Genomic DNA, 12,965 nt, shown 5'->3' on the forward strand with positions numbered 1-12,965 from the left:
TGACTTTCCAGAGCTGACAGTATCTTTCTTTTTTAAATTCCTGGTCATGTTGAAAAGGAAATTTTAGCTACAGTTGTTTTGTTTCATAGTGGCCAGTCTGAAACATCGGCCACACAGTTGACTGAAACATTCACAACTGGAATGAAATTAAATTTGTTCAAAAAAATATACTGCTACAGGGTACTTTATCACTTGCAGAACAGGAGTCAGATCACAAAACTCACTGTTCACACACTGACTCAAAAGCAGCACTTGAATAATTCAGCTTTACAATCCTGATATACTTCTATAATGGCTGCTTCTAAAATATATTTTCCTTTTGAACTGATTCATTTGACCATTCTACAAAGCTTATTGACTTGGAACAGTGGGTGACTCCAAGTGGATACACCTGCATAGCCAATTAACTACACATGTCTAAGCCAGGCTTGGCACACGGAGGTGCACCTGGGATGGAAACACACAATTGCAAGAACTTAGGCATTACTGAAAGGAGGTGAAAACAGAGGTGGAGCTGAAACAAGTTTTTAAAAAATTGTTTAAGTGGATGAAAGGACAAAAATTAAAACCAGCAAGATTTTGTAGATTTTCAGGGTGGAGGAAAGCAAATGACAGGGTTAAAAACCAAAATTAAAATTTTTAATTTTAAAACAGAAGTTTATTACCTTGATTAAGTTGTAAAGGAGCTAGTTTTAAAGATGTATATAGGTAAAAATAGATTACTGGAAAATGTTTACTATTTGAGGTAGTCAAAGTTGGCTCAGTGACAGAGAGATGTATGAAGTCAGATTAACTTCATAAAAGGTGCTGTTTATTTATGAATCAAATTTAATTTGTTGGTTTTTTACTAAAGATTTTATGAAAACAAATACAAATAAACTGTCCTGGTTTATTAACATAATTTGAAAAACTAGATAAATGCTTTAATGAATATTTTAGAAGGTTGAAAAGCCAACCCAAAACTTTAAGTATGAATTAACTCAGTTTAGAGGGAGATGTTGTTACAGTACCAGGAATTCAGCATGAGGAAGAAAAATAATTTTTGTAAAGCAATGAAGAGAATTTTAGCTGCAGAAATGGTGCTTTTTATTTCCTTCTTTAAAAAGGAGAGAGAAACCTCCTGAGGAGCAAAAAAAACCCCAAACCCTGAAACCATAGTTAGTATTGTATACAGTCAAAAAAGCCAGGACAAGTCACCACAGCTGGGGTCTGTGCAGAAGAGTCAGTGCTGTCTGACCTGTTTTGTGCAGCTTCTGGTCCAGGCTGATGAGGTGCAAATCATCTGTTCTTCAGAAGTGTGCACCAGTGCTCTGCCTCAGCTATTATGCACTGACTAGAATACTTGGGGTGGGGTTGGTGCTGTTATTTTTTTCATAAAAGTGTTGTATTAATCATGGAAGTGGTGCCTTCCTCTTCAGGTTTTGTCAAATTAACACAATGTTTTTAGATAAGGTTACAAACTTCATCATTCAAAGTCACCAAACCTTCATCATTCAAAAAAGTTACTATTTTAGGGAAGGGATGGTAGGTTTCATCTATGTCCAGGAAGAGGCCTCTCCAGAGCCACAAGACTTCATTGCAGGAGCAGTGCTGATGGGCTACAGTCTTCTTAATCTCCCAATAAAGGCACTGCAGTCCAGGTGCATTTCTGGTCAATGTCATATCAGCAAGCAACAATAACTTTCTACCACCTCTTTTGGTGGCAGAGAGGACCAAGAGACAGTGAAAAAGTAAAATCATTCAGCAGGACTGTGTGGGCAATGAGAATGGGCAGGTGCTAATGCTGATCACTTAGGAAACAGTACTGGTATAGGAGAGTACATTTCTACTACAAAATATAAATTGAACTAAGATCAGGTCATCCTACTGGTATCTGGAAAGGAATACCTGCTACAGTATTTAAAAAGTATTAAACAAGAACTTTAAAAACAAGATCTTTCACAGGATAGGAGACACTCTTCTAGCCCTAACAAATGTCAATGGGTGGCATAGCAAGACTTTTGATTGGTGGTTCTTTATCTCAGTGTAACTTGACATTGTAAGAAATTTTATATGTATCTAATATGAAATTCTGACCCTTAAGGAAAGTAGCAGTGTCACCGTAAACTAAATTCATAATCTTAGAGGATTTTATTATGTCTAATCCAGACTCTTCATAGAGATGGTGTCTTTGCTTCCTTTTTTACCTTCTGTCTAAAATCCTTTTCTGAAGTCCTTTTAGTAATGGACTGATTCACATATTTTTGTTTCTTTCTGAAGTATCTCAGATTTTGCTTCCAAAGGCAGGAGCTATGTTTGAATAGCATTTATTTCAGACTCTCCTTCTTGACTCTTTTGTTTCTTTCAGCTTAACATTAAAGTTCTCTTTCCCCTCTCCAGAAGCCACATTAGTTCAGATCAACAGTTCACATTCACCTATTATCCTGTCACTAGCAGCAAAGGCCTGGGGAAGAATTAAGCAGGCAAGACCTTAGTGATGCTTTCCAAGACTAACCTCTCATTAACCAAGAGTATTTTGAACATTAAACTATTTTCAATTCACCTACAATTTACTTGGTTCTTTTAATACTTGTGACTGGATATATCTATTCTACCAAAATGATTTCCAGGAGCAGAATTTAATTTGGTTTTCTTTCTTTTATTTCAGATGTTCTATTTGCATGAGGAAGATGCCATTAAATTCAAACCAAGATACTATAAGGTTAAGAGATAAGTGTTTGAGAACTAATGCTTTTATCCTGTTAAACTGTGCTCTGAGATTAATGTTTAACATCTTATAGTTCTATGATGCATGTTTGATTATGACTCAATAATGACATTTGAACTATCCATACAGTGCAAACTTGAAGTCCACTGTAAAAGAGAAGTTAAATACAATGAAAATAGAAACAAATAAACAAAAAGCAACTCAGAGTGTCTTAGAGGTTCCCTTTTCATATTGTAATGTGCAGTAATAAAGAGAATGACACAGCAAGAAGACCAGTTGGTATTTTGGTTAGTTCCTGGTACAACTAAGGAAACCACAAAACCACATCAATCTCTAGTTTGCTCAACCAGCTACAACATAAAACATTTCTGATTTTGTTCCTAGTTTTCTTCTGGTTTACAAACCACAAGAATAAAGAAAGTTTAGCTTATGCTCAGCAATCAACCTAGATTGCTTTCAGAACCTGGCTGACATTTAAAGTAAATGTCTCAGTGCAGTGCTTGGGTGTGACATGAAGCAAGCCACACAAGCACTGGTACCGTGTGTGCCTCAGGAACTGTGAAAATTTAATTCTGACTATTTTTTAAAATTACTTCTGATTCCTGCAAGAATCAACATATCTTCTTGCCATATTTTATGTCGCGCTACCAAGGGAAAGATGGTTATCAGTGCATTTAAATAATCAAGTTTTATTTTCCTGTATCAACCACTTCACAAAATAGACAGTGAGCAATACAAGTTAGGGAAAAAGATTGTTCTCTGTTCTTGGCAGTTCTTAAGTGACTCTGTATAGCAGGATGGATGACTACTGATCTGGAGATAATGTTGTTTTCTTTGCTTAAAAGGTGTACATTACCTTATGCCTATGCTTCTTACCCAGTGGCATGCAGCAGATACAGCCAAGCATGCATCTATCCCACTGGTTTGGAATGCTACTGAGACAAGGAGCCAGAATCTCAGCCAATCACCTGAGAGGTCTCAAATTCAGTGGTTATGTCCAGCCAAGCCTCTGAATGACAGCGCTGACCCAGAAGGTGTCCTGAGAGTTTTCTTAGCAGTGTCCACAAAGCCATCTCAAAGCAGCAATGCAAGATGTTACAGGATTCTTTATTATCCCTAGAGCAGGATGGATATGCTCCATATGTCACAATCATTGGAGGACTATGGACTGAAAGCAAGGCTGACTCATTTAGAAAGCTTGCCCCTCCCCTGTATGGATGACATAGACAATCCCTCCGTGTTCAGCTATACTGGCTTCTGGATATACAAGCTGTCTAACAGCTGCAGCACAATCAGAAATCCAGGAACATAGGAACATAGGAAATGTTTTCTGTGCCTAAAAAAGTCTGAACCTTGCAAGCATAATTAAATCTTTCTGTAAAGGGAAAGCCAAAGAATGGCATTTTGCTTTGGCGCAGATCATAGTCAAATAGTTTTTAGTTGTAAGTAACAGCAGTACTTTAAATCAATCACTGCAGTCTCTAAACTGAAAGTAACCTAGAAACACCTCTGTGTTTGACATCTGTAACAAAATGAATGCCTGGTTAGCATTCTTCCTGCCACGAATTCCATTGGTTCTTTTTTTTCCATCTGGCTATAAAAGCAAAAGTTATGTACAAGTTAGCTCATAGGTTATCGCATAAAAACAGTAGTCTGTTGACCAAATAAAAGTCGGCAACTGAATTTCTTCTCCATTTATGAATCTTCTAGTAACATAATGAGCAGATCAAATACATGTTCTAGATAACTATATTACAACTGGTATTTTTTGTGGATTCATGGTCTGGTAAAGAGGAGTATGAGGAAAGTCACCATTACTTAGGATAGCCAAATTCGGGAAGACATCAAAGAATATCATAAAGATTTAATAATGGAAGATTACCAATTCTGAAATATCTAGGGCCTTCAACTTTTCCTATGGATCAGTAAGTAAATGATACAGCACAAAAAATCAGTTCTTAGGTTTGTGTGTTTACTTAGTAAGGGATTGTCTGAAATGCTGGCAATCTGAAGAATGTCTATGACCTGTTTAAAAATGTAGTCTGGGCTAATCCTCCATTTGGGTGTGATTCCTAGAGAAACAGATAGACCTCATAGGACAGTCCTGCCACCCTATCACACTCACCTCCTAAACTGTTTCATCTTCATTACTTATCTATGAGAAATATTTTTTGAAGTCTTCTATTAATCATCATTAGATAAAAAAGATCTTAATTTCTTCATTGTTCAAGAAAGCAAGCATTTAAATCATTATGTCATATTACAAACTGTCAAAATGTGTTAATTCATCTTCTCATTCCTTACAGAAGCATTCAGATTGTCTTCTATTGGCAAAACAACATCTTTCAAAGAAAAAAGATAATTTTGGAAGAGTAAAGCTTTCCTAGTCTAAGTGTCTAACTGTAAAATATAATTGAGTACTATATGATAAGTCAAAAAGTAAAAGAAAATCACTCTTCTATTTTCTGAGCAATTTCCTGGGAGCTCACTTTATAATATGTTCTAATTGAGTCATAAGGTCTACCATATAGATTGTAATCTGTGGAATTGTTTTGGCCCATTACCCTTAGACTTCTAACATTAATGGATAAGTCCTTAACTATTAACTTTAATATCAGTATGTTATCTAAAATTAAATACAAAAAACACCAAGGGGAAAACTTAGTACTATTAAATGCCCCAAATGTATTTAAAAATCTACTTCTCGAAATATTGAGCTTCACAAACCTGAAATTAGGTTTACTTCCAAGGACTTTGTATTTTGATTTTGAAGAGCTTATGCAGTATTTTTATGAACTAAAATAAACCCATTTGATGTCACAAATATAGGTTTTTGAGGAGTTTTTGGCTTGCTTTGTTTTTTACTCAAGCAGAATTGATGATTTAATAAGCATATGGGCCTATTTCTGTGCTTTCTTGTTAGAAACAGTTCTGGAACTCTGTGACGAGGGGTGTTATTCAAGAAACACATGACAGGCATTTAGCTTTCTAAAATGTGCAGCATGGGAGATGAACCAAGGCACAGTAATTGCAATGCTTCCCAGGCCTTTTCATTTGAAGACTTCCAATGCCTGTTGCGGCAAATCTCAGCTTGGCAATTTTCCACTTCTGGAGTAACTGCCTCATCTTCACTGACATGCTTCCTTCCCTTTATTTCTACTGTAAGCCTAGCTCTGAAGCTCCTCAGATTTACTTTCTTTACCTTGTTGCTTATGCTATTTATATTCACAAGTCCATGCCCTTTATGTCCTTAGGTCTCTGTTCTTAGGTCTCTATACATCTAGGATGTATATTTCTTAAAGGGGAAAAATATGCCTTAGGAAATGAAGACTTTTATTTTAGCATGTCTTTGCTTTAATCTGCTTGATACCAGACTTCTAGATGGCTCTTCTAGGATGGGAAGGTGCTCAACTGCAAATTTACCAGTGCCTTTGTCCCTCGCCATGGGGAAGTACTCGCTGGCAGAGGCACCCTGGGCTGTTGCACCTGGCTCTTGGCATGGCAAGAGCTTCCATTGGTCTCAGAGCACTCTACTGCCCTGTCATGCTTCCTGCAGCTCTATTGCTACTTCTTTGTAGAAAGGGAACCACTGAGGGTAACTGACCCATGGTTACAGGATGTACATACTCTCCTTTCCTCAGGATACCAGCAAGCATAGGTTTTCCAGATATCTGTCTCTTTACAAGCTCTTCTTTCAGTTTCCTTCCTCAAGGACATGATAGCAGCAATATTTGTGCAGATGCCAGAAAATTTAGCTGGTGCAGCCAGCATGCAGACTTCTGTGATGAAATAACTGAAAACATATTCTAAATTTCCACATTCCCATTTTGTTGCCACTCTTGAGCATTTTCTTTTTAGTTTGAGCTCCTCTTTCTGCATGTGCCTTTCTTCCCTAATTAGAGCCTTTTCTGGCATCTACAATTATTGCTGTTCTTCTCTCTTATATAAATTACTGATGTCCCCTGATTCACCTAAAATGGTGGGTGACACTTCCTTCCATAATCTCTAATTGTGTTTGAAAGCTGACTCTCAACATCTTCATCAGGTGATCCTTTGTCCTCTGAGTCCACTTGTTAAAATCAGTTTCTTTGACAGAGCTATTTATTTTGCATATCCATTTTAGTGTTCAGATAAATCTATTTACATGTTAATATCTCATTCCTTCCACCACCCAGCTCAGACAGGCACTGTGTATTTTTCAATGCCAATGTGTGTCTCAAAAGAATTAACCTACTGACTTAAGATAATATGAAATTAAATTACTAACTTGGTTACTCTTCACATTCTATAAAAAGAATGCAGAAATACATCTTTCCTGCTCAGGTTCCTTGCATCCCATCAGCGCTATTCAGCATCTCAGAGCTGTTTGGAAAAGAGATTGTGCCTGTTCCCTTCTACCCAGATATTTAATTGAATTCAAAAAGAAATAAAGATATTTAATTGAATTCAATCTCCCTCATCAAATATCAGCTGTACTAAAAATTTTTGTATGGCTGTGCATTGCATAATGCTTAGGAAGCTTCTTGTACTGCTTAGCAGAGTTATCACATGGCCATGGAATTAGTTGGAATTATATTTCTCATCTCCTGGGCCTATTTCTTGCATTATCTGGGAGAGTTTCTAATCTCAATTATGCTAGAACCAATTATATCACTCTGGGTATTTGCCAGGACAAGATCAGATTTTGACTCATTCTTTCGTGTTTTGTGCTTTTTTACTCCTCATTTCCTTTTCATTACAAAACTTTGTGACATAGTCAAAAATTACTTATAAAATTAGATCTCTAGCTAATGTGTTCAGAAAATTCTATTCAAAGCAAAGTTAGTTCTTAAATAAGTGGGCATGCATACTTTTATTCTATGTGCTTTGAATACCCACATTGTTAGCCACAAAAGTCTGGCTAAATATATGTTAAATTGTAGACAGCTTAAATTTCTTTTAGTTACTAACACAAATAATTGATTTCCTCTATGCCATAAGCAGCATTCTATAACAAATTACTCTGGTTTGGGGTGTGTGGATTTTACACAACCCCCCTCCTTTTCTGTGTGCTATGCATGACTTACCAGTGGGAAAAAACCACACAAATGATTGCTTTTCCAACAACATTTAGAAAATATTTTTTAATATACATATAAGCATGTCTACTGTGCAACTTAATGCTTGATTAATAACATCAATTTTACTTTCTCCCAAAAAGTGGGATAATTTGACTTAAGTCCCTAAGGGTGTAAGCCTTGTGAGAACCATTTTGAACATTTTGGTCAATATATCCAGTTTCCAGGCATTATGATGCTCTTGAAAACCCTTCCTTCCCAAGGTAGTCACTAGGCCTTCCTATTAGTCAGGTCCATTCAGTTTTCACTTTGAAAGTTTGCTTGTCATTTAATAAGGAAATAGACTTTTAAATAAGATTTCTGAACAGGGTTCATTTTCCTTTGTCAGTTAGGAACAGAAGTAGGAATTAGAATTAGCTTGGCTGTAAGATTACACATTGCTCTTTAACCAGCCTTTTCAAAGCAGATGCTACCACTGGCAATATGATGAATGGAATATATGGAATACTTCCCCTTCACCCTCCAGTTTCCAAGAATTGTTTGGATTTTGTTTTCCAAAATAAAAAGTAGCTGCAGCAATTCACACTCTTGTTCATTTCCACACACAGAGAAGCCAGAAAACAAGCTAAATAAAACCTTCCTAAATTGGACCAATATTATTCCCATTTACACCCTGAAAATCAACATGAATGAAGCAGGAAGCAGAAAATAAGCTACCAAGGGTAATAATTCTAAGTGACTAATCTGTTTGCTTTAGTTTCCTATATCCACACATTTTCCTTATTTTTTCGTTTGCTTCCACTTTGTATCCAAATTATGGCATGAACACATACCAGTCTACCTATTACATCCAGCCTTCGACTGATCTACAGCATCGACTGATCTTCCCAGTACTTGTCATGCAGAACAGCACAAAACATCTAGAACAGACTGTTAGTTGCACCTGCAATTCACTTTTAACCCATGATATGTCTTGCTAAGTCAGTGAGCAGTTGTGAAATTATATTTTTGCATGGGAGAGGGTACTTTGCAAAGATAGCAGGGATGACAGATGAGTGATATTTTTCAAGAGATAAACATAGGTCTCCCAAATGATAAAAGAATGATGTTACCCTAGGTGAAATAATCTTACAGCGCTTTGTTTAGTGAAATAGATCTTTCTAGAGTTTTTTGTGGAATGTATTATTTTACTGCTACAATACTTAAGTTAGGGAGCAAAATCACATTTCTTCTTTCTTAGAAATTAAAAACCAAATAGCAACCATTTCAGTGAAATGATGCAATGTTCAAAATGTTCAATCTAGCTACTTAAAGAGCCCCAGGGACTCTGCACCTTGGGGAGTGGTAGGGTCAGGCCCCCAGGCTTGAGTGGGAATCCATGATTCTTGTCTACACCACTGGGCAAAGTGGAAAGGAGTAGCAACATGTTTTGAAAATAGAAATAGTTTCCCTAGAAAAGCAGGGTCCTTGTTCAGGCTGGTCAAATACTTGCTATCAAAGCAAATGTTCTTCAATGGCAGACTATTCTCATAAACTGGTTGTTTGTTTTGTTTCGGTTTTTTCTCTAAAATTTCTGTCTTATCCTTGGAAAACTGAATTTTCATTATTTACAAAAAAAAAAAAAAAACCAAACAAGCTTACGAGCATAGGAGGTTTGAAGTAAAAACTGAAAACCATCAAAAATTTTCCCTGTGAAAATAAAGGCCTTTTTTGTTCATGTCTATTCCTTGCATCTTTTACCACTCCACGACCAGCTTTAGAGTTAATAACAAATAGAAACCTTTGTTAAAAAATTAGTTCTGGTTGAAAATTTGTCTGCCTACAGGCAGAGACTATCTAATAAATATTTTCCTTCTATTTTTTTATTCTTTTAACAATTTGCAATAAAGTTCTCCTTTATTGAGAAAACAATGAAAATATTGAGCAACTATTGAATAAATATGTTTTATTACTTGAATACTAAGATAATAAGCTTTACCTCTTTAGCATAAGAGTGTATAAATGTGCTTCCTTGAAAATTAATCAGTTACATGATGGAGACCAGAATCCACTCAATCACAGATTATAATTTTAGGGAGGGTCTAGGACCCTAGGCCTGAGAATAGATAGCAAATATCTGAAAGCCACAGGTTGGGAGAATGACCATTGCTGCAGCTTTCTGAACATACAGAATGGGGAAAACTACATTTGTTGAAGCTGTAGAAGAGGATTTGGCAGTGCTTGGAAAGTGAGATAATCAGACCTGATCAGTGAGTTCTAGCAACGAGTTTAGAGTATCTTAGAGTTATTTGTAAAAAGAGAGTACTGCAGCAGCACTGGCTTTGCTTCACCGGCCTGGTTAAATCAGACACATGAATGTCTTGCATGACAGGAATGCTACAAAACAGCCAAAGCAGACCTTCTGTTTTTCAGCTTGAGTATATATTTTACAGAAAGGAAACATTTATTCAACATTTGAGAAATGAACAGAGCAAAACTTTAAAGAGAGATTAAATACATAGCTGTGGGGGGAGATTGAATATATGGGCTGTTCAACTACCAAAGGAGTGAAAAATCTAGAAAGGGTGGGGTTTGGAGTTTTGTTGTTTTTTTCCCCCAGGTAAATGTCCTGTGTATGTCAGTAAGACTTTTAGAGTAAAATTGAGCCCATGTTACACTGTAAAACTGTAATTATGCAATTGGTTCTGTCATAGCAATCAAGTAGGTTTAATGTAGTGTAATTTGGGAAGGAAGGAATACAATATATATATATATATATATATATATTTGTAAGCATGAAGCAAATTAAATTTGTACAGAAATGTTCATCATATTGGATTGATAGAAAGCGAGGGTATTTCTACATCCTCCATCTGTGTGAATGTTTTCAACATCTGACTTAAGAGAAAATGTTCTAATAGCTACTGCCCTTAGTAAAACCACATTTAATGCTTTTAAATATTGCCAGTAATACAATTAACTGAAAATGAAAGAAGTGTTTGTGTACAGGTATGCATACATGTAGTATGTAAATTAATTTTGAAACATTTATTTCAAGACTTACAGTGAAATATTTTAAGGTACCACTGTATGAATTAGAATTTATTTTAAATGTAGACTTTTCAGTGTGATGTCTTTAAACCAACCCCTGCTTTTTTTAATTCATGTTCTGTAAAAAAAAAAGTTTTTATCTTCCTGGAAATCACTGTATAATTTTATTGTGAGGTATCAAAGTGTATTCTATCTTGAAAAACATAAAGAAATATGATCAGCAAAAATAAAGCATCAGACTAAAATATAACAGTGAAAAAATTCCGTATTATGTGTGAAATAAAGAGCTATGCTAATGCCTACTAATGTTACATGAGTTTGGTCAGGCCTTCCTTTAACCAGTTTGAAAATACTTATCACTATATGTAAGTACATGTAATGTCCATATGCAAATTCTTGTATTATAAAGGTTCAATTCTCCAATCTGTAATTGGCTCTGGCTGCCAAGCAATATGCTAACAATGAATTTCATCTGCTTTTACAGCACATCTGTTAGTAGTGGATGACAGTCAATTGGAAGAACTGATTTTCCAAGCACTGGCACAAAATCAACTTTTTTCCCCCTTGATTTCATTTATTTCCTGCTGGTTGAACATCCCAGCCTCTCAAAAGTGGTATCAGTTCATACTGGCCTTCACAACAGAGTGACATGACTTTAGGTTAAGAAGATGAATGTATTTTGAAGTGAACTAATAGGATTTGTTTGAAAAGGAATGAACAGATTACTTACTATAGTCTGGAAGTTTTCAGGTCTTTAAATGAGGATATATCTGCTGATGTGCAACACTACTCAATTCAAATACAAAACCTGAATGAAGAAAATATTTTTCAGGGACAGGGTGGAGAGGTCAATGTATATTTCCACCCCTGAGAAAACACATGAAAAGCACATCAAAAATAAGGAGGCTTCACTAAGGGCAAGTCGTGACTGACTGGTGACCTTCTATATAGGTTTACAGCAGTGGTGGGATGAGGGAAGATAGACTGACATCATCTACCTGTCAAAAAGCACTCTACACTGTCCTACACAACATCCTTGTCTCTACAGAGGTGTGGATTTGATAGATGGACCACTCAGTGGATAAGGAATTGCGTGGATGGTCACACTCAAAGAGTTGCGGTCAGTGGCTCGATCTCAAAGTAGAGTCAGTAATCATTGGTATTCTTTAGGGGTTGGTATTGGGACAAAATTATAATATTTAAGAAAACACAGATTAAAAAAATCCTGAGTACCTAACTTTTATCTATGCAAATACCTAGCAGTGTTTCAATTTTCTTTCCTTTCTTTGCTTTCTTTGCAGACAAGGTTAGAAGCAGCTTCTTCAACATTCAGGTAAAAACTTACTAAGTTTTGCTGGTTTTTTTTTATTTAAAAGAATATGGTTCATATGAGGGATGTCAAACTAAATGCATTTGTATAGCAAACATATGGAAGTAAATAAAGCCTAGGTTTTCTTGGAAATAAGCAGATCACATAGCTATCAAAAAAGATTGCAATGTGTTCACTTCAAAAACTTCATAAGAAATTGAACACATGCTGTATCTTGTGCTACTCATTATTTCTCCTTGTTTTAAAAATATGTAATGCTGATTTAAAAATATGTAATACAAAGAACAATGCAAAGAAACCACAATCAATCAAAAAACCCCAAACAAACAAGAAACAAAAGCTACTGCTCTTTTTTATTTTAAAACTGTCAAAAAAGAAAGGGGTTTACTTCAAAAGGTTTTTTATTTCTTTGTAGAACAAGGTGTTAATCACCTTGTTGGACTCTAAGCTGACTTAAAGACACTCTCACTCAGTATATTTCTTCTGCAATGCATGCATGTAAACAATTGTTTCTGGCATGGAAGTTCATTGGAAGGTAAGTCAAAATAAGTTCACTATCAACATTTGGTTTGTTTCTGTTAACATCAAACTAAACAAGTTTGCAAGCTTTATCTTTGATGAATCTGCATGCCCTGAAAACACTGGAGCCACAGATTGAGGGGTCACACTCGCATCTTCACGAAACACCACTAAGTGGTGCCTTCCCTTCCCCATCATCTGATTGAGATTGTGGCCTTGTATGCAAGGCCTTAGACAATGTCAAACAGAATATTAAAATCTAATATTTTCTTCTGACATGGGTCTTCAGATAAATGGCATTTTTTCCACATTTGTTCCAGTG

At 35.9% G+C, this 12,965-nt stretch overlaps 1 long non-coding RNA gene across 1 annotated transcript in view; it reads left to right on the plus strand.

Annotated features, from left to right (window-relative positions):
* Nucleotides 1-12,965, plus strand: part of LOC125328879 — a 69,628-nt gene that overhangs the window by 52,587 nt on the left and 4,076 nt on the right. Inside the window, exons 3-4 of the long non-coding RNA XR_007204927.1 lie at nucleotides 2,648-2,701; nucleotides 12,096-12,127. This is a non-coding gene — a long non-coding RNA (uncharacterized LOC125328879). The remainder of the gene's footprint in view (nucleotides 1-2,647; nucleotides 2,702-12,095; nucleotides 12,128-12,965) is intronic.

Source organism: Corvus hawaiiensis, chromosome 7, assembly GCF_020740725.1.
Source record: "Corvus hawaiiensis isolate bCorHaw1 chromosome 7, bCorHaw1.pri.cur, whole genome shotgun sequence".
In the NCBI taxonomy this organism is placed as follows: domain Eukaryota; kingdom Metazoa; phylum Chordata; class Aves; order Passeriformes; family Corvidae; genus Corvus; species Corvus hawaiiensis.